General features: G+C 42.5%; 2 pseudogenes; both read right to left on the bottom strand.

Moving 5' to 3' along the window:
- Positions 1–4,222: 4,222 nt before the first annotated feature.
- On the bottom strand, positions 4,223–7,248 carry LOC100990876 (X-ray repair cross-complementing protein 6-like; annotated as a pseudogene).
- Positions 7,249–7,261: 13 nt separating this feature from the next.
- LOC100990541 (large ribosomal subunit protein uL10-like) lies at positions 7,262–8,947 on the bottom strand (annotated as a pseudogene).
- Between the last annotated feature and the right edge of the window lie 13,066 nt (positions 8,948–22,013).

Raw genomic sequence — 22,013 nt, 5'->3', positions numbered from 1 at the left:
ATATATGTAATACATATAATATATAAAATATATATAATATATATATAAAATATGTATATAACCAGGATCAGTGGTGAGCAGCCTCCAAGATGACCCTCAATGACCCTGCCTGCCTCCGAGTACCCACACTCTTGGGAAGTCTCCTCCCACACGCACTATACCAGGGTTAGTCTGTTTGAACAATAGCGGATGTAGAAGTGATGGTAAGTCATTTTTAAGATTAGACTTTGAAAGAGTATAATTTCCACGTTGAGCTCTCTTGTTCTCTCTGTCTCTTTGTGTCTTTGTCTCTCTCTCTCTCTCTGATCTATTGCTGGAAAAGAGGAGTGAGAAAGGGAAAGGAGTGAAAAGCAAGTTGCCATATTGTGAACAGTTCTATGGAGAGGACTGCACGGTAAAAAAAAATGGAGCCTCCAGCCGGGCGCGGTGGCTCACGCATGTAATCCCAGCACTTAGGGAGGCCGAGGTGGGCGGATCATGAGGTCAGGAAATCAAGACCATCCTGGCTAACATGGTGAAATCCCGTCTCTACTGAAAATACAAAAAATTAGCTGGGCGTGGTGGCGGGCGCCTGTCATCCCAGCTACTCTGGAGGCTGAGGCAGGAGAATTGCTTGAACCCGGGAGGAGGAGGTTGCGGTGAGCCGAGATCGCACCACTGCCCTCCAGCCTGGGCAACAGACGGAGACTCTGTCTCAAAGAAAGAAAGAAAGAAAATGTAGCCTCCAGCCAAGAGCTAGCAAGGAATCGAGCTCTGTCGGTATCCAAGTGAGTGAGCTTAACAGTGGATTCTCCAGCCCCAGCCAAGCCTTGCGACAATGGCAGCCCAGGAAGAAAAGCTTGACTGTGACGTTGTGAGAGATGTTGAACCAGCCAAGCTGCCCCCAGATTTCCTTGCCTCAGAAATTGCATGAGATACTAAATGTTTGTTGTTTTAAGCCACTAAGTGTTGGAGTAATTTGTTTCACAGCAATAGATAACAGAATCAAAGACATTCATTTTATAAAATATACAGACCATAACAATAGGAAAACAAAAATCATACCAAAACTACAAATGAAAAACAGTATTTACAAGAATTGTTTACACATTTAACAGAATATTAAATGTAGCTTTATATTAGTAAAAATAAAACATGCCTTTAAATGTATAATTTTCTGGAGAAATATAAATGACTAAAAATTGACTCCAGAAAATAAACTGAGCAAATTAGTAATCAGTGAATAGATTTAAGTAGAAAATCAAATACCTATTACAGATTTTTTACATTATCTCTCCACAAAGATCTAGGTTTAGCTGCTCCAACCAATGAGTTCTTCCAACAATTGAGGTAAAATAAATACTTTGACATTAAAAAACAGACAAAATCAGCCTTAAAATGATAAATTGATAGCATATCCTAATTGCTAAGCCTTACAAACATAAAGAGAAATCATAGTTATAAATATAGATACAATATTTGTTATATAAAATTTTCAAATTGAAATCCACACAGAATATAGTCTTTTCAACAAATGATGCTGGGTCCATTCAAGACACATGCACATGTATGTTTATTGCAGCACTGTTCACAATAGCAAAGACTTGGAACCAACCCAAGTGCCCATCGGTGATAGACTGGATAAAGAAAATGTGGCACATATACAACATGGAATACTATGCAGCCACAACAAAGGATGAGTTCGTGTCCTTTGCAGGGACATGGATGAAGCTGGAAACCATCATTCTTAGCAAACTAATACAGGAACAGAAAACCAAACACTGCACGTTCTCACTCATAAGTGGGAGTTGAACAATGAGAACTCATGACACAAGGAGGGGAACATCACACACTGGGGCCTGCCAGGGGGAGAGGGGCTAGGGGAGGGATAGTATTAGAAGAAATACCTAATGTAGATGAAGGGTTGATGGGTGCAGCAAACCACCATGGCACATGTGTATCTATGTAACAAACCTGCATGTTCTGCACATGTATCCCAGAACTTAAAGTATAATAATAAAAAAATAAATTTTCATATGACCTTATTAAATTCATTATAATATCCTCATACTGTAAGGAAGGAACACAAAAGAAATGTCACTCCATTTCACTCCATTTCTAACTACAGTTCTAAGATAACTATTTTATCAAAGGTAATCTTCCTTCCTACTATTACATCATGAAAGTGATATCTTTTTGCCTCATAAAACTTGTCATTCTTTACAAGTTCCTTCCATTTTCCTTTTCTCCTGCCTAGAGAAGCTATTGAAAATAAATGAGCTGAAACATATTACTCATCTCTCTGGTCTCTATGTGCCTTTTGTATCCAATGTTAACTCTAGTCGCTGGGGAGTTGGATGTCCCTCCTTAATCAGATTTGATATAACAGCAAGAGGTTTCCAAGAAAATACCAAAAAATCTAATTTCGGCAAAAAGAAAAAATTTGGCCTCCAGTTTTCCAGATGTAGATAGATTCTGTCCAAAACAGATATCATTTAAAATTTAATTTTAAATCCTTTGAGTTCTTCAAAAGAAGATATTTAATAAAATGTGGGAGCTGATGACAATTTTAATTATTTACAAAGTAATTTTCTCAGTAAAATGAGCCATGCTTCAAAAGGGAAAATACCAACAATTTGCCAGGCATTGTACCTTCTTTAATTTTCTTTCTTTCTTTCTTTCTTTCTTTCTTTCTTTCTTTCTTTCTTTCTTTCTTTCTTTCTTTCTTTCTCTTTCTTTCTTTCTTCCTTTCTTTCTTTCTTTATTTATTTCTTTTTTTTTTTGAGACGTTGTCTTGTTCTGTCACCCAGACTAAAGTGCAGTGGCACCATCTTTGCTCACTGCAAGCTCCGCCTCCCGGGTTCACGCCATTCTCCTGCCACAGCCTCCCATGAAGCTGGGACTACAGGCGCCCGCCACCACGCCCAGCTAATTTTTTGTATTTTTAGTAGACACGGGGTTTCACCGTGTTAGCCAGGATGGTCTTGATCTCCTGACCTCGTGATCTGCCCGCCTTGGCCTCCCAAAGTGCTGGGATTACAGGCGTGAGCCACTGTGCCCGGCCGCCTTCTTTAATTTTCATAACCACTGTGAGGAGTGGTATTATTATTAGTGCTCAAACGGGCTCACAGAAGTAGGTAACTTGGTTAAAATCACTTAGCCATTAAGTGGTGAAGTTGGAATTGGAACTCAGATGCGTGTGACCCTAATTTTATTGCTATTCCTTTACACTTGGAATTTTGGTATCTTCATTGCTGTAGAAGAATGAAGTTAGCCACCACTCATTTTGTTGACAGATTGACCATATGGCCTTCCTAGAAGTGATCACTGAACTGGTGGTATTAGCTATTTCTCCTCAGACTTACTGATTGATTGCCTTTGTGTGCAAAAAGCTCTGTGTTATGACAGAAACACTAAAGAATAGCAAAGATCTTTACTTTCCAGGATATTCAAATCTAACTGGAGGAAGAGAACATGTAAATAAAAACTATATATCACCAGGTGCTAATTAATTAGTCAGAGACAACCTAATGTCTCTTCTATTTTTTTATTCTAAAGATAATAACTACATATTGCAGGAAAATCTCCTCTAATCTCACCATTATTTCCTCAACTCTTTTTTTCAATGCACACATATATTTAGACATTTAATTGGATATTTATAAACACTTTTATATCCTATTTTTTATTGAATATTATATTATGAGCACTTTCATGACATATTATTCCAATGTATAATTTTTAATGGCAGAATAATATTCATAGTATTTTAATTTATAATGTCTTCTGGACATTTAGATTGTTTCTAATATTTTTAATTTTTTATAAATTATATTGCATTGAACATCCTAGACCACAAATCTTTTCTCATGTCTCTACTTATTGACTTAGGATAAATTTATTCAGGAGGAATCGAGAATAAATTTCTGGAGATTCCTGATATATGTTGAGAAGACATAAGATAGAATGGAGATCCCTAAACAGATTTCGGGTGCACCACTTCAGGCACCACCATTGTGGGCACCAGGCCCTAGAGGCTAAAGTACCACATTATATCTCCAATTCATTCGCCAGGTGGTCTGTATTCTTTGCTTCTTGGATTTCTCTGAATAGAGCTTTCCATTCATTTGAAGGGGCACTTTCTGGTGGTGCCTGATGGCATTTTGCATTACATTTTATTTACTGCAAAATAAATTTTATTTAATGCAAAATGCCACCAGGTGCCATCAGAAAGTGCCCCTTCAAATGAGTAGAAAGTCTCCTTTTGTGATTGCAGTATAGTTTGATAGAGTTAGAATTCTTTGCTGTTTTCATATTAGCTACTTAGGATCTATATAAATCTCATTGCAACGGAAATACCAGAGTGTCTTGAGGCTGGCTGACTGGGGCCTTATATCTAGCATTCTAAGAAGGTGCAAGAGAAAGAAACTAGCAGTAGATGAGACTCATGAGCATAAACCCCTTCAAATTGGGAGAGATGTCTGCATTTGCAGCCAGACTTCTATCATCAGCCCTGATTCCTGACATAATGAGTTGTGAGTTGTTATAATCATGGAAGAAAAATGACTTGAGAGGATAACATGGATGATGTGATTTGAAGATGAGTTCAGTATAAACTTTGGTGAAAAATCATTCTGATAAACTGATCTTAAGACATCATGCCATGTTTGATGGCTCATGCCTGTAATCCCAGAACTTTGCAGCACTTTGGGAGGCTGAGGCAGGCAGGTCGCTTGAGCCCAGGAGTTTGACACCAGCCTGGGCAACATGGTGAAACCCTATCTCTTAAAAAAAAATACAAAAAGTGCCAGGCATGGTGGCTCATGCCTGGAGACCCAGCTACCTGGGAGGCTGACAGGGGAGGTTCACCTGAACCGGGGGAAGATCTGAGCCATGATTGTGCCACTACACTCCAGCCTAGGACTCTCTCTGTCTCTCAAAAAAAAAAAACAAAAAACAAAAAAAAACAAAGGCATCACATTGTTTACTCCCTTGTGATGCTGGCTGGAGTGACACTTGGCATCAGGAGGGCAGTATAGTCTCTCTTTTTTCTTACAGTACAAAGTTAGGGCTCCTCATTCAGGCAGTAGAGTAAAGAACAGCAAAGTGGGAGGGCTACACCATTGCCATGGCAACAGAAAGCCTCCTAAAGATAAAGTCCCTCTGCTTCTGTCAGGCAGACTCTTCCTAGATCAGGAGACACCTGTTTTCACTGGCTGAGAACAAGGCCAGGTAGCCTGGCTACAGTGTGGAAGGGCAGCTGGACGCATGGCCTCTGGTCAGTTCTGGAAGTGATTGGTGAGGGCTTCCAGTGGCTCCTGCTTCTTCAGCCTGCTCTTCAGCCCATACCCCAGCAGGCCTCTTTCAGCATGGGCACAGCAAACTTGCCCAGCGTGCTGTTGCTTATGTGGGTCTTCAGCTCCTCTTCTGAATACTCCACCTTGGGCCTTTTGCTTCTGAAACCTTCATTATTGCGTTTTATGTTGCTAACGTTCCCTTCAGGATTGTAATCTGGTGGGTAGAGAAGTTCCTTAAACTTATCTACCAGTGGGGAGCCCAGTCTTTTATTCATTGCTTCAACCTCAGGCAATATCAAGTCCACTGCTTGTTCAGCCTCCATCAAATCCAAGGCCAAGGCCAAGGCCTCCAGGTTCCTGGAGTGCTGCTGCAGCACAGAGTTCTCAAAGCTGTCACTTCTGTATTTGAATCGGAGCTTCTGAACAATAGCCTTCACCTTGTCCCCCTGCTCTGGGGTTGCCGTGACTTTTTTAGCAAAGGGCACCTTCCATTTATTATCAGCATAGCATAAAAAGACCAGCTGGAAGCCTGCAGGAGGCACCTGAATTTTCTGATCATCCAACTCCTCTTCCTGTGGCACCAAAGCCACAAAATAAGGGGGGATGTTCCTGCAGGGTGTGTATCTGCACAATGCTGTGACCTCCTTCTCCAGACACTTGATGAGTAGAGCACTGAACAGGGTTGAGCTCCAATTCATCAGCAACTCCTCAGAGTACGCAAACAAGGAGGGCCTCATGTAACGGTGCTTCTTCAGCTGTACCAAGGGCTTAAACCCATGAGAATCAAACCTGGTTCATCAAACTATTTTAGCTCTTTTGTTTCCTCTTTCTCCAGTATAATCTGACACCTTCCATAGATCTGAGACCTCTTGGCATCTCTAGGCAGAAGCCAACTGCCTGTATTTACATTAAATATCCGGGTCTTGGTTTTCACTGATTCAGCTATTTCTCAATAGGGCTTTATTGGAGGAGGCTTGAGAGGCTTCTGGATCAGATTATAAATGCCCACAGAGAGCGCTATATCTTTATTGAGCTTCAGCTTTAACCTGCTGAGTGTTCACTTCCTGATCTCCTCGGCTCAAACCTGCCTCAACAGGTCTTCTAGCTTGCTGGATTCCTCAGTGAGCCCTGGGGTCCTCATCCTCTGCTATGCTGGTGATATCTCTGTAGAAGAAAGATATGTCAAAGCCCTCAGGTTTCTTCAGGTGCATCAAGTCAAGGAAGATGCCTGTATCTCAGTGATTATTGGCTTTGGTCCTGGCCCAGCTGGCTTTGGCATGTCATTGTCATGGGGGTTATCTTCATTGGTGAACAACATGACTCCTCTTGTACAGTACATTGCTAAAGAGGTTGTTGGTACAGACTCACAGCACTTCACTGAGTGAGTAGTCAGATCCATGCCCATCAGGTCTTGGAAACGTTTTTGTCCCTGCTGCCCCTTAAACCGGTCAAGCTCTAGAATTCGTTTTGCCCCTGGATTATCCAACTCCTGGATGCTCATGTCAAAAGGAGTCAAATCATCTTCACTCTGAGATTCAAACATAGCTCTGGAGGCATCACCCAAAAAAATCAAACTATTTCTTCCTGAATATTTATAGACTCCACTTGCTTCACATGATTCTCATGGGTTTCAAGCCCTTGGTAATGCTGAAGTGCTGTGGATCTGTGCCAACCTCTTTAGCGATGTCCAGTTCAAAATGTTCTTCTGCTTCTTCATCACCCCCAGTTTTGTAATAAGACTTTCACCCTGACATGTTGCTTACTGCTCACTTTGGTGCAGGCCAGAGGAGTATGATTTCTTAAGATTCTCATTGCCAGTCTGGCCTCTGTCCCACTACATTATTTCAGAGACCCAAGAGTGTTCCAAAGGAATGTTCTGATATTGATAACAATATATATCATCAAATTGCTCTCTAGAAATGTATAAATTTACAACTCCATCGTAAGAGTATGTGATAGTGCTCCTTACAGCGTATCCTCACCAGCATGGAATATTATCTTTTAAATATCTTTGATGTATTATTAGTTGTTTTTGTGGAGTGCTCTGACTCAGGCTTTTAGAAGAAGCCTAGGATAACACAAACATAATTCTGGTTAAAATCGATCAGCAAAGATGAGTGGTGCTGGCAATGACTCGTCTTGGCTGACACTGGGGAAAATAAAAGGTTTAGCAATGGGAAGAGAAAATGATAAGTTTGGTTTGAGATAAGATAAATTTGGATTATCTGTGGGACATCCAAGAGGTGATATGTAGTAGGTCATTGAGTATCTCTGTGTGGGGGTGTGAGATGTAAATAGAAAATGAAAGTATTAATATATGGTAAGTAGGTAAAATCATAAATGTAGGTACTATGGTTCAAGGAGAATTCAGAATGGGAAAGGAGTTGAATATGAAATCTTGGAGAATATCAACATTTAAAGGGTTGCAAAAGACACGTAAGCTAAAGGTACTGAATTTTTTTTTTTTTTTTTTTTTTTTTTATATTTTTTTTTTTTTAGAGATGGGGTCGTGCCCTATTGCGCAGGCTGGAGTGCAGCGGTGCAATCATAGCTCACTGAAGCCTTGAATTCCTGAGCTGAAGCAATTCTCCCACATCAGCCTCTGGAGTAGCTAAGACTACAGGCACAAGCCAGCATGCCCAGAGGAAGGCACTTTTTTTTTCTTTTTAAAGAAGTCTTTATTTCCTTGTTCTGCAAATAAAGCTGGCTGAGTTGGTTGCTTTTTGGTGATTAGTCAGAGACCAAATCCCATATCCTTGTCCAATTCCTCTGACTCTTCCTTGGCTTCAACCTTAGTTGGGGTAGCAGCAGCAGCAGGAGCAGTCATGGCAGCAGTGTCCACAAGGGCAGCAGCCACAAAGGCAGATGGATTAACCAAGAAGGCCTTGACCTTTTCAGCAAGTGGGAAGGTGTAATCAATCTCCACAGACAAAGCCAGGACTCGTTTGTACCCATTGATGATAGAATGGGGTACTGATGCAACAGTTGGATAGCCAATCTGCAAACAGACACTGGAAACATCACAGACACTCTCCAGAAAGTGAGAATGCAGTTTCCTCTGTGATGTCAAGCACTTCAGGGTTGTAGATGCTGCCATTGTCAAACACCTGCTGAACGACCAGCCCAAAGAAGGGAGAGATGTTCAGCAGTGTGGCTTCGCTGGCTCCCACTTTGTCTCCAGTCTTGATCAGCTGCACATCACTCAGGATTTCAGTGGCGTCCCTGGAGATTTTAGTGGTGATGCCTAAAACCTGGAGAAACGAGGTCTTCTTGGGCCCCAGACCAGTGTTCTGGACTGGCACAGTGACTTCACAGGGGCAACAGAACCAGCATGAGCCACAGCTGGCACCTTGTTGGCCAGCAGCAGGTCCCTGATCTCAGTGAGGTCCTCCTTGATGAACACAAAGCCCACATTCCCCTGAATATGAGGCAACAGTTTCTCCAGAGCTGGGTTATTTTCCAGGTGCCCTCAGATGGCCTTGACCATCGTGGTGTTCTTGCCTGGCAGCACCATGGCCTTCCTGCAGAGGGACATGCGGATCTGCTGCATCTGCTTAGAGCCCATATTGTCTGCTCCCATGATGAAACATTTCAGATAATCATCCAAAAGTTGGATGATCTTAAGGAAGTAGTTGGACTTCCAGGTCACCCTGTCTTCCCTGGGCATCACAGCGGTGTGTCAGGGATTTAAAGACACAAGGGTTTAAAGATGATGTCACTCAAACGACGACACCTGGTGAGAGGAGGCACTTTTTATGAAGAGCCACAGAGGTAGAAAGAAAACTCAGAGAGTACTGTCATTGAAAATAAAGACTTTCAGAAAGGAGAGAATAGCATGTCACAGAGAAAGAAAACTGATTAAATATTAGTGATTGTGAAATGGTGATTTAGTCTGTTTTGTGCTGCTATTACAAAATACCTGAGACTGGATAATTTATAAAGAAAAGAAATTTATTTTCTCACAGTTCTGGATGCTAGAAAGTCTAAGATTAAGGTGACGGCAGGTTGCATTTTCTGGTGAGCTCTGCATCCTCCAGAGGGAAGGAACGCTGTGTCCTCACATGGTGGAAGGCTAAAGAGCAAGCCAGCTGAGTGAGGCATGAAGACTCTTTAATAAAGGCCTTAATTCCATTCATGAGGGGACGAGCTCTCATGACCTTATCATCTCTAGAAAACTCCACCTCTTCATACTATCACATTGCACTAAGTTTCAACATCTGAATTTTGGAGCGGACACGTTCAGACTATAGCAGCTGAAGTTTTAATGGCAATAATTAATGTTTAGCAACCAAGAAGTACCCTCATTCTTCCCTGCTTGTTAATTTCTACCTTTCAGGTTCCCCAAGGGGTGGTACACAGAGGAATATCAAATAATAACCAAATTGCAATTTTATTAAGGCCCAAGTCAATGTCATTAACACTCAATGCAGCTTTGGTGGGGATAGGTGGACCTCTGGTTTAGGCTCAAGGCATAAATGAGATTTTCTACCCTGTGTTTCCATCCCTGTTCCCCACTATGGGTCAAATCTAAAGCTTAGGATGTTACCTACCTGTGGTTTGCTGCATGATGAAAGGATGTCAATGTAAGATCTGACAGAGCCTCCTGGGAGAAGGCCTGAATCCACTTATTTATCACGCCACATGGAGTAGGAAACAGAGCTCAGAGAAAGACTGTGTGCCTGTGTGACCCCAAGAATCCTATCATTTGGCCATGGAAGCAACTCTGTCTCCTGAGCAGGTGGGGAGGTTCTTGAAAAACTAGGAACAAAGGCTGTCTGCTTCATCTTGTCCCTTTAATAAGAGGAAGCAGATTCCTTCTGCACTCTAGGAACTTCACATAAATACAGCTCAGACAAGAGAACTTGAAAAATTACCGTCTTCTAAGAATAGACCCCTTCACTCATGAGGATGTATTCTAGAGCAGTGCCATTCAATAGAATTTTCTGTGATGATGAAAATGCCATTTAAATCTGTCCTGTCCAGTACTGTAGTTACTATGTGTGGTCACTGAAGTTATGATTAGCATTTAAATTTAAATAGCCCCATGTGGATAGTGGTGATCCTATTATATAGTGAAGCTCTAGGGATTTCAGGGAATTGTGAAATCTGCTGATACTCTCATGATAGTCTTGTTTTCTCTTTTCAGCCTCTCCGTCTTTATTTGATTGATTATTCCTGGTTATTCTAGGTCTGCTCTTAAGGTATGGATTAATATTCATGTAGAGCTGATACAACTTATGGAGCCTCAGGTTCTCGATCTATGAAATGGGAATGCTAATAACAAGTGTTCCGTTGTGGAGATTAAATGACATAATTAAACCATGAGTTCCAAATATGCAAATGGCTTTCTTACTTAATTGCAAATTGTCAGGGTTTACCCAATGCCTGTACCACCATTGTATCTTAGAGGTAAATAACTTGTTTTTCATCTTACAGGCTCATAGCTGAAAGGAACTTACCTTGAGTCTCTAATGAGACTTTGGACTTTAGACTTTTGAGATGATGCTGGAATGAGTTAAGACTTTTGGGACTATTGGGAAAGGATGATTGTATTTCGCAATGTGAGAAGAACATGAGTTTGCTAGGGGGGCAGGAATGGAATGCTATGGTTTGGATATAATTTGTTTGTCCCCACCAAATCACATGTTGAAATTTAATCCCCAGTGTAGCGATGTTGGGTGGTGGGGCCTAGTGGGAAGTATTTGGGTCACAGGGGTGGATCCTTCATGAATATATCAATGCCCTTCCACTCTGGAGTGGTGAGTTCTCACTATGTTAGTTCCCATGTGAGCTGGTTGTTAAAACAATCCTCGCTTCTCCCTGCCCTGCCCTCCTCTCTTAGCGTGCAGCCTCTGCACACACCAGCTCCTCTTCGCCATCCACGAGTGGAAGCAGCCTGAAGGTTTTACCAGATGCAGATGCCCAATCTTGAACTTTCCAGCCATCCAGAATCATAAACCAAATAAACCTGCTTTTTCTTTATAAATTACCCAATCTCCAGTATTCCTTTATAGCAAAACAAAACAGACGAAAACAGTCAGTTTTCTGCATTGATTTTTGTGATTCAGGGTTCCAGCCCTCTGGTGCCATCAATAAATCACTATTCCCAAGTTAAAGCAAATCCCCATGAGCACTGGGGATGTGCAGATAGTGAGTGGTGGTGATGGTGAGGTGCAACCACGATCTTTTTTTTTTTTTTTTTTTTGAGATGAGTTTTACTCCATCACCAAGGCTGGGGCTCAGTGGCATGATCTCAACTCACTGCAACCTCGGCCTCCTGGGTTCAAGCAATTCTTGTGCCTCAGCCTCTTAAATAGCTGGGACTAGGGGTGTGCCACCATGCCTGGCTAATTTTTGCACTTTTATTAGAGATGAGGCTTTGCCATGTTGGTCAGACTGGTCTCTAACTCCTGACCTCAAGTGATCCACCTACCTGGGCCTCCCAAAGTGCTGGGATTACAGGCATGAGCCACCGCACCCGGCACCATGTTCGATTGAAGGGAGAGATGGGGAGGGAACCTCATTACTGTATTCACATGATAAAGCTCCCATAGAAACTCAGCATCAACTAAGTCAATTCTAGTTTTCATTCTACCAACAGGCCTCCGGGCTCTGGCTTCCTGAAGGGTAGGAGTGATATATACAAAGACGTCAAGTGGGTGAAAAAAACTCCACCTGTCCCTCAGAACGTGGAGAACCTCTTTAAAGTTATGGGGCTGAAGACTGATGCCATCCACTTATCAGAGCTCCCTCAGGTATGAAAGGAGTAGAAGACTTTTTCAGGGTGGGGCATTAATGAATTTTCAGAAATAAAGAAATAATTGATTAGTAATGGTTCTACTCAACAGGCACTGTTTACTAACACCACAATCCTACATATTCCTAAAGCTGAGGATGAACAAAACTTCATTACTTTGAGACTCTAATTTAGACAAAACTTCAGGCAAATCAGTGTGAAGAAATCCTGCTAGCTCAGCAATCTTCCTGTGGTACTTGTGTGTGTATGTGTTTGTTTGTGTGTGTATATTTGTGTGTGTGTGTGTGTGTGTGTGTTTTCACTGTCCCCACGGTGGGACTACCTTGACCTCTGAGAGCTAAATCCTTTTAGCATGGCTAAATGGTAGGTCCCTGGATGAGTCCAGTGGCCTTGTTCAAAGCTGGTTTCTTTGTTTCATTGGCCTATAGTGAAGTTCCTGGAGAATACAATGAAGTCTCTGAAGGATTCTTTTGCCTTGAGAAATACACTTATTCACATATTCCAGCTCCATTTAGACCTGGAACAGACTTTAGAAATGATCCAAATCATTTTCTCTCCTATGGAGCTGATGGTTATAGGGATTATTAGTGAAACGTTCAGGGCCAGACCCCAGGGTTCTTGCCACGCAGTAGTCAGTCTTCGGTGACTTGGGGATTGAGTTTCCCCTTCCTGTTTTCTTTTCCCCTTTGCTTTTTCCTGTTTATTCAAACATGAAATCTTCATTATAGAAAAATTGGAATGTATAGAGAAGCATTAAGAAAAAATAAGTAGGAGGAGGGGGAGGAAAATGGAAAAAAACGAGGAGAGGGAGGAGAAGGAAAGGAGGAGGAAGAGAAGGAGAGAGATATAAGGAAGGAGGAGGAAGAGGAGGGAAAGAGAAAGATGAAGGAGGAGGAGGATGAGAGAGAGGTGGTGGTGGTGATGGAGGAGGAAGAGGAGGAAGACAAACAGAGTTGGAAATTCCCTGGTGTTTCTTAGCAGATGTGTTACAAAGAAAAAATATTTCCCTTGTGAACCCAAAGGAGGTGGGGGCAATGGTTTCTCTCGATTCTCCTTGCTGGAATGAGATGATTTCCACTTGGCACACTTGTAGGGGTGTCCCACATGGAGGGACTATGCATAAATCTGTGTAGTGCTGGGGTAGAACGTACCATCCCAGGGTGCATGGGTTAAAGGCCTTAGGACAGGCCAGCAGGAGGACCCTACTCTGTCCTGGTGCTGTCATGGGCACGGACCTTTGGTGCTAGGATTGGAGGCAGGTTGCATCGCTGCCTGTGGCCAGCTTGGGACACCCTTATGTTCTCATGCCTCCTTATTTCTCAGGGCAAAATAAGCAGGTCTTGACACGCAGATTTGCTCACTCAAGTAAGTCACCATGTGGAAACTTCCCTGGAAGCAGAGGAGTTACCTGCGGAGTAGGCTTGGGTTCTGTTCTTAGGTGTGCTGGTGCCTGGAATACTTGGGACAACACGTTTGGTTGGTGTCTAACGTCTAATGCTCTCTTCTCTACTTGTGATGATCATCTACTAGTGCGAATAGATTTGCACAAAATCACTCACAGTTTCAAATAGCCTCTCTCTTGCCCAGGTTTTTGCAAGCTGGCCATGACATAGAGGAAGACTAGCCAGCTCCACCACTAAGTCTGTCTTTGATCTTGGACCCAATGTCTCAGGGTTCTAGTTAGCTGAATAAAGCATTCACACACTTAACGACAAGTGTGGGTTCACACACCTCACTTTTCTGCTACCCCTCTCTATTATTTATTATGAATGGTTATTCCCTTAGCTGTGAAAAGTAGTGTTTATCTCCGCCATTCCCCAAGGTAAACAACTGGGAGATTCATTCCTAGGGGCACTCTCAGTTCCCCCACCATCCTCATTTGCTTACCAGACTCAAGATGCACTGATCTTCTTTCATATCCTCAACACCAGACTCCTTTCTGCCTCTGAGCATTTGCATGTGCTGTTCCCTCTTCCTGGAAGGACTGCTCTCTGTATCCCTCTTCTGTGCATTCTAATCTCTTGCTGCAGTGTAAGTATTAATTACTTTCAGGAAAGTCTTCGCCCACATTCTCAGACTTGGCCGAGTCTTCATTTGCATACCTCTGTTGGTTAGCTTTGTATCACTTCTCACTGAGAAGGAAGTAAATGAATATTGTTAATTTTTTGTTTGTCTCAGATATTTTCAACAGTAGTGCCTTTGCAGCACAGATCTGCCTGTCTTCCTCTCTCTTATGCCCAGTGCTTAGCCCTGGGTCTAGCAGGTACTCACAGTCACTGGGATGGAGGTACCTACGGTAGGGGGGCAGGAGGTAGCCACAGCTCTCTGATCTTCCTCTATGACACATCAGTAGGTCTGCTCTACCTTGACAGAAACCATATAACTATGCCACATGCAAAATTAGCACTCCTTCAGTTACTCTGGAGAAACTAGGTGTAGCTCTAGAGAGGAATTTTTCAAAACTTCTTTTTTTTTTTTTTTTGAGATGGAGTCTTGCTCTGTCACCCAGGCTGGAGTGCAGTGGCATGATCTCGGCTCACTGCAACCTCTGCCTCCTGGGTTCAAGCAATTCTCCTGCCTCAGCCTCCTGAGTAGCTGGGATTACAGGCACGCGCCACCACACCCGGCTAATTTTTGTATTTTTAGTAGAGATGGGGTTTCACCATGTTGGTCAACATGGTCTCAAACTCCTGACCTCGTGATCCACCTGCCTCAGCCTCCCAAAGTGCTGGGATTACAGGTGTGAGCCACCGTGCCCTGCCTTAAAACCTCTTAATGCCTAGATGATGTAGTTGAAGAAAACTGTACTTGACACAAAACAGGGATGTCCAGCCTTGTGTTCATTAAGCCTCTTTTTCCTTATAATAATTCTAATGCCTTACTTTGCGTAACAGACTTGATCTGGTTTCTAAAACTATTTCATGAACATTAGTTTATTTTATTTACATAAATATAAGTCTTTCACAAGTGTCGTCTGAATCCCAGAAAGCAATGCTGCTTTTATTGACCAGAAAAATCTTACAGGGAGAAGGCGGGGGCGGAAAGACTGGAGAGTTGGCAAGGGGCTTAGGCTGTGGTAGCTTCCACCAGAACCTCGGGATGTCCCTTTGGTTCTCTCAACCGTATCTGAACTGACACTGGACTCTGGAGAATTTGTGCCAAGAATATGTTCATTCTTAGTTGAATATGCAGGGAATGTGCCTTTGCCAAGGTGTTCCCTGTAACAGAGGTCAGACTGTACATTCTCAATGTTATTCGTGGCAATAGCAACAATAGATACTGTTCCTGGGCACTTCACAGTGATTATTTCACTTAATCTTCACTACAGCTCTGACAGGGAAGTGGTATTATCCCAATTTTCCATATGAGGAAACTGAAACAAAACAAAGCTAAATAATTTGCCCAAAGATCCATGGTTAGTAAGCAGCAGAGGCAGGATCCGAACCCAGGTCTTAAATCCTCTAAACTTACAAACTCCTCTCCTGGCCTCACAGCTTCCCACTGGATCTTCTCTTTTTTGCTATTTTTGTCCCATTCCTCAGGAGCTTCCTCCTGGACTATTCCTGGAAAGTCCAAAGTCTTCTTTCTTACTTTTCTTTTTTCTTTTTTCTTTTTTTTAAATGTGTATACATCTTGTTTCTTTACTAAGCAAAGCTGAGCAGACCCCGCAAGAATCTCAGGAAAACAAGAGGACTCTCCTGTCATAGATCCCTCTGCTTTAGAAAGCAATTGTGGTAGTTTATAGTGTGGATGTTATTTTCCTCCTTTACACACACATTATCTCAATATTCAGTATAACCCTATGAGAAAAGTATTATTATTGTTCCCTTTTGCAGGTGAGAAAACAGTCACAAAAGAATAATTTAGGCCAGCATGGTGGCTCACACCCGTAATCCCAGCACTTTGGGAGGCCGAGGCAGGCAGACCACTTGAGGTCAGGAGTTCGAGACCAGCCTGGCCAACATGTTCAAACCCTGTCTCTACTAAAAAATCCAGAAATTAGCTGGGCGTAGTGTGGTGCATGCCTGTAATCCCAGGAGGCAGGAGAATTACTTGAACCTGGGAGGTAGAGCTTGCAGTGAGCCAAGATTGCACCGCTGCACTCCAGCCTGGTTGACAGAGCAAGACTCTGTCTCCAAAAATAATAATAATAATTGTCCAAGACTGCAGTTTTTAGGTAGTGGAGATGTAATTTCTAAACACATCTATTTGACTCCAAAACAACTGTTCTTCTTGGCTATCCTCTTATGCATAATCTTGAAATGGCCCAGAAATTCTAATATTTATATTTCTAAATCCTGTTCCCCTCAATGGACACCTGCCCTTGGGAGCTATACAAAAATCCTTTTTCAGACCACATGTCTTGAGTTTTGGTTAGAGAAACAAGGTCAAAGACAAGAAGCTTTGTATCCAGACTCTCCCAGGAATGAGCTGATATTCCTCCCTGTTCTTCTTTAGCGGTGAATTTCTCCAGTTGGCAGGTGCCCCAGCAGGAATGATGGCTGGTGGTCTGGAGTGGCCTTCAGCCCCTTGGTGAGCCAGGCTAATTGCAGCTTCAAGGGAGTGCAGCCCTTTCTGAGTGAGCAGATATAAAAGCCACAGAGGCAAACAGGCAGCTGCTACTCTTTATTTTATTTTTATTTTATAGCAGTCTGGAGGCTTTAGTGGAGAGGGCAGGACTCAGGAAAGAGAATACATGATGGGCACTAATGGGACCACTAAGGTGCCTCCAGACTTTGTATTTCCTCTCTTGTGGTTTAGCTTCTGCTGTTGGGTTCTCACAGCCCAGAAGCCACGACTCAGCAGGGGTTACTCTCAGCACAGCCCTTTCTTGGTGAGGGTGAGTTCAGCTATGGGGAGATGCTCCTTACATTTTGTGATACTTGTGGACGCTGCCTGACAGATGTTCAATCAGCATTTCCAGCAGGCTGAGTAAGGAGCTTGTGCTGAGAAATGGCTTCAACACACCAAGCACCCAGTCCAGCCCCACACAGCAGGCCATCCTTCCCTGGCCTCTTCTTCCCTCACCTTTTTTCAGATCCAGGGGAGCTGGAGAACCAGTCAGCCAGGGAAACAGTCATCTGAGTCATGTAATTCCTCTACTTGGCAATTATAGGGATGATATTCCCAGAAAGGCTTGCAGAGACACCAGTCATACATTTACCTTAAACTGCATGGCCATGTGCAAACAGCAGAAAATCCACTGGAAATCATAATTTTATCATGGTTTTGGTTTCTATTTTTAAATGAAGAATAGTTCAATTATTCGAACTATTTAAATGAAGAATAGTTTGACAGTCATCGTCTCCCTTGCTCTCCTATAACAATGTAGGCAGCTTCAATATGTATCAAAAATTTAACCCAAGTCCTTGGTATGCTTTCTACGCCAGATTATTTACACTGTGGATGATAGAAAACATCCACTTAAGAGTTAATGCCTGAAAGACAGGTCCATCCAGTGGGTCTTTCTTAGAGTTGAGGGCATTAAGGAGCAAGAGCCCTACTTAGACTAAAACTTGGAGCATGCAGTTTTGCATTGCAAGATGTCGAAGGTGACATCTTGAAAAAGACATGGCGGCCTTGGAAAGTTATCACAAAGTGACAACTGCCCTCTGGTTTTGATCCCTGCAGTCTAATCATGGATTGGAAATATCTGTGGATGTCAATGCTTGCGGACCAATGGCCTGTGAGAAGAATCAGGCACAGTGGTCACATATTCTGGATTCCCAGAATAGTCCCATTGTGGTAAACTGTTCAGTAAAAGTTGTTCACAAAATATGGAAGTAAGGTTCAATTTGTCCTCATGAGAACTTTCAAATGGAGAAAAAATACACCAAAAATATAATGTTCTTAGACCACTGGGTTGTACTTTCAGTTTCAGTAGGTCCAAGTCTGACAGGTGAGGGAACAGCTGTTGCCTGGGCTCTGGATGGAGAGGGGCGATGTGGGTTGCCTGGGAGCCATCCCAGAAATCTTTTTGAATGAAGCAGGTTTAAGATTCATTAGAATGACATTGCGGCAAGCAAGGTGGAGGTCAGGCCCAGCCCAGGGAAAGTATGAGCCACATCCCTGAACCGACTTCCAGCTGGCCCTGCTGATCCTGCTACTTAGAATTGCTGCTGAAAGCTAACTCTCTCTGTGTGCAGTCAATGAGTCATTCCTTAAAAATATATGTCATTTGCCATTTACTAAAATATATGCATGAGGGAGGGAGGAAGGGAGTGAAGACCAGTCAGACTACTCTCACATCAGCTTTAGGATCTGTTTTATTTTTTATTTTATTTTTATTTTTCTATTTTTTTGAGATGGAGTCTCGCTCTGTCGCCTAGGCTGGAGTACAAGTGGCATGATCTTGGCTCACTGCAACCTCTGCCTCCCGGGTTCAAGCAATTCTCCTACCTCAGCCTCCAGAGTAGCTGGGATTACAGGCATGTGCTACCACTCCCGGCTAATTTTCGTATTTTTAGTAGAGACAGGGTTTCACCATGTTGGCCAGGCTGGTCTTGAACTCCTGTCCTCAGGTGATCTGCCCGCCTTGGCCTCCTAAAGTGCTGGAATTACAGGTGTGAGCCACCACGCCCGGCCTAGGATCTGTTTTATACATAAGTACAACCCAATATTCTCCTGATCATTCAGCCTTTCCAGGAACATCCAAGGGAGGGAGCCCCTTACATCACAAGTGAACAAACTTCAAAGATTTGATGACAGTATTTGAAGAGGAGTTCAAGCAGACATTCGGAGATGAGGAGGAGTAATAGGAAGCATGGTTAATAAACCTCTGAAAAGAGATTCAAAATATGTATTTTGTAAAGCAGGGTCGTCGCAGTAAACAAGGTAAAATACACATCTGAAAAGAGATTGAGATATATTTGAAAAAAAGAGAGTCACAATATTTGAGCTGAAGGGCACAGGGGATGGAGAGAGTATTTACCAGGTTTGTTCATTGATTGTGGGGGAATGGGGTGCTGCTGTCTCTCATCAGTCCCACCTCTTGGGATGTACAAATCCACACATGTATACCTGCTTATTTATTAAGGTATAGTGACACCTTTCCAAGGATTGTGATTGTTACTTTTGTGATAAGTGACTCTAGAGGGTATGAAAATGGTGACAGGCAGGGAAGGAGGGCTTTGGGTGGGCTGCTGAAGACAAGAACTGTGATGAGGCTCACATTTAGGACCTGAGCTCCCCCCACCCTTTTCTGAAAAGTGGGCTTTTTTTTTTTTTTTAAGAGTAGTTTTAGGTTTGCACAAAATTAAGCAGAAAGCACAGGAAGTTCCGGTACACCTTCGGTCCCCCACAAACGCACAGGCTTGTTCATTGTCACAGTGATGCACTGGTTACAGTCCATAAACCTGCATTGACACGTCATTATTACCCAGACTCCATAGTTTTCATTAGAGCTCATTCTATCCTCCTTATTTTTCATAAGGGGTATAAGGGGCAAGCTCAATACCAGGGTCTGCACCAGGTCCCTTTCCTCTTGCATCTTTCCAGTATCCCTTTTCTAAAGCCCTTATGTTCCCAACAGTTCACTCAGTGCCTATGCCCCATGGTGTCTGAGATCCCCATTTTATGGCCTGCACTGTCAGGGCACGTCAGGGTTTGCTGTTGTTGTTTTCAGCTTCCTCCCCACATCAGAGCTTTTTATTACATCTTCTTTTCCTGGGAAGAAGTTCAGTGCTTTTCAAGGTCACATCTAGTTATTTATACTCAAATATGAGCTAAGGTGATAATGAGGAGTATTGGAGGCAAGAGAAAGGCATGGGAGACAAAGCTCATCCAAAGGAAGCATACTCAAATTCTGTGAATTTCAAAAAGCAGGCTTGAGCAAGCCAGAGGGGTAGATATTTCTGGGCCGGCTGGCTTCGGAGTACCTTTCAAGTCGTACCAGATAGGAGACCACCTGTTCTACATGTGCAGAGTGAGCCCTGCATTTTCCATCACTATCATTTTCTTCACTATTTTAGACTTAAAATGCAAGAAGTAGGATTGTCTGGAAGTAATCTCTCTCCCTCCCTCTCTCTTTTCTTCCTTCTTTCCTTCATTTCACAGGTGGGAAGATTAACAAAAAGCTCAATTCAGGTGTCCTGGGTTGTAGCTCTTCAGGCAGTGGTGTTGTGGTGATGTTTAACAACCGGTTTGCTGAAAAAAAAAGTAAGTTTACAAGTTTGTTATGGATTTTACTGATTTAAAGGGTGTGTGGCATACAAGTTATTACTAACAAAATACATAACATAATTCATTATAAATTCCAAGTGGCCGATTGACTCACAAAATGCTTTTGTTACTTTTTGCTGCTTTCATATATCCACAGCCAACCTATGGCTACAATCCCATTGTGATATGACAAATAAAGATGTACTCTTCAATCTTCTAAATCTTTTCCCAATAAAGTCTTTGTCATTACATCTGTAATGTAGTCTACAGTTTATTTACTATTTATCACTCTGTTACAAATTACAATCATTAAACTGAGACATCTCTCAGTCCTACTAATATTTATAATATATTTTCCTAAATAATAATTTGGTTAAGAACTGGCTTGCAAAATTCCTGACAATTTAACAACTGGCTATTGTGAGCAAAGCCAGCTCCAGCACACCTCTGCCTTTGGGGCTGGCAGCCACCTGGCTTGGTCCTCTTCACATCTTCTGCAGAACAGAGCTCGAATGTAGGACTTAGTAGCCAGAAGCAGGAATGATGTTTGCTCTCTGTGGTGCCAGGCCATGGGAAGTCTGCCGACATCTCCATAGCCTTACATTCTGAGACTCCTGGAAAGCACCTAACAGAACACACGGGGGCCTCTGGTTAAGAACTTGAGCCTCTTTATGAAGTGACACCACCTCTCACCTTTTATGTCCTTTATTTCCCAGCTCAGGCAGAGATGCTAAACCCTCTCCTTGAGGAGAAAGCATGGCTGGGAAGGGGAGAAGGTAGGAATTTAAAGCAAGTGCTTTTTGGAGTATTTTCTTCAAGCCTCATGTCTTTCTACACACCTGCTTGGCACAGCGTTAGTCATACGGACAGGGTGACTCTTCATGGATTGGCAGGACAATCACCACCCAGCCCCAGCCCATTTTCTGCCCTTCAGTCATTATTCTTCACCATCTAAATCTGGTTTGCCATGAAAACCAGTTCTGGGAGGTAAGAGTTTCTTTAAAAACCAGCAAGGCCTGTAAATAACATCAACACACACTGGGAAGAGGGAAGGAGAAGGGACCCAGATAGCAGTTTTAACTCTTTGTTTATTAATTTCTCATCTAGGAACTTGTAATTCTATATCTGCTTCAAGCGGAAGAAGCATAGTCTTCCCTGAGACTTCACTAAAGAGCACATGATTTCCACTTTCAGATTTTCTATTGGTTTGGCAGAGTCAATTGTCCTAATGCCGAGTTTTGTGTTTTTGCCAGTCGGGTGGCAGTGAGTTGCACTTAATTTCTAGTATTGTTAATACTCTCATTATTATACTACAGCTTGAATAAGAATGAGTAGGAGACAGAGCAGGAATGTGTGTGCCAAGGAAAGCCATTTAAAAAATCCAGTTTTTTTTTTAATCGGGATTATTTTTTAAGGTAAAATTCACATATCATATAAGTCACCATTTTAACCATTTTAAATTGTATAAATAAGTGGCATTTAGTACATTTACAATGTTGTGCAAACATCATCACTATCTAGTTCCAGAAACCCTGTACCCATTAAGCAGCAGTCACTCCCCAGCCCCCTCTCTCCCTCCAGGCCCTGGCAACCACTAATCTGCTTTCTGTTTCTACGGATTTGCCTATTGTGGACATTTCATATAAATGGAATTACACAATATGTGGCCTTTTGTGTCTGGGTTCTTTCACTTTCGTAATGTCTCCAAACTTCATCCATGTTATAGCATGTATTGTAAGTTACTTTTTAATTAAAAAAAATTAAAAAAAATTAAAGAAGGGGAAAATGTCACAGGCCAGCTTCACATGGCTGAATGTCAT

This window comes from Pan paniscus, chromosome 1 (genome assembly GCF_029289425.2).
Source record: "Pan paniscus chromosome 1, NHGRI_mPanPan1-v2.0_pri, whole genome shotgun sequence".
In the NCBI taxonomy this organism is placed as follows: Eukaryota; Metazoa; Chordata; class Mammalia; order Primates; family Hominidae; genus Pan; species Pan paniscus.
This window is presented reverse-complemented; position numbering and strand designations above follow the sequence as displayed.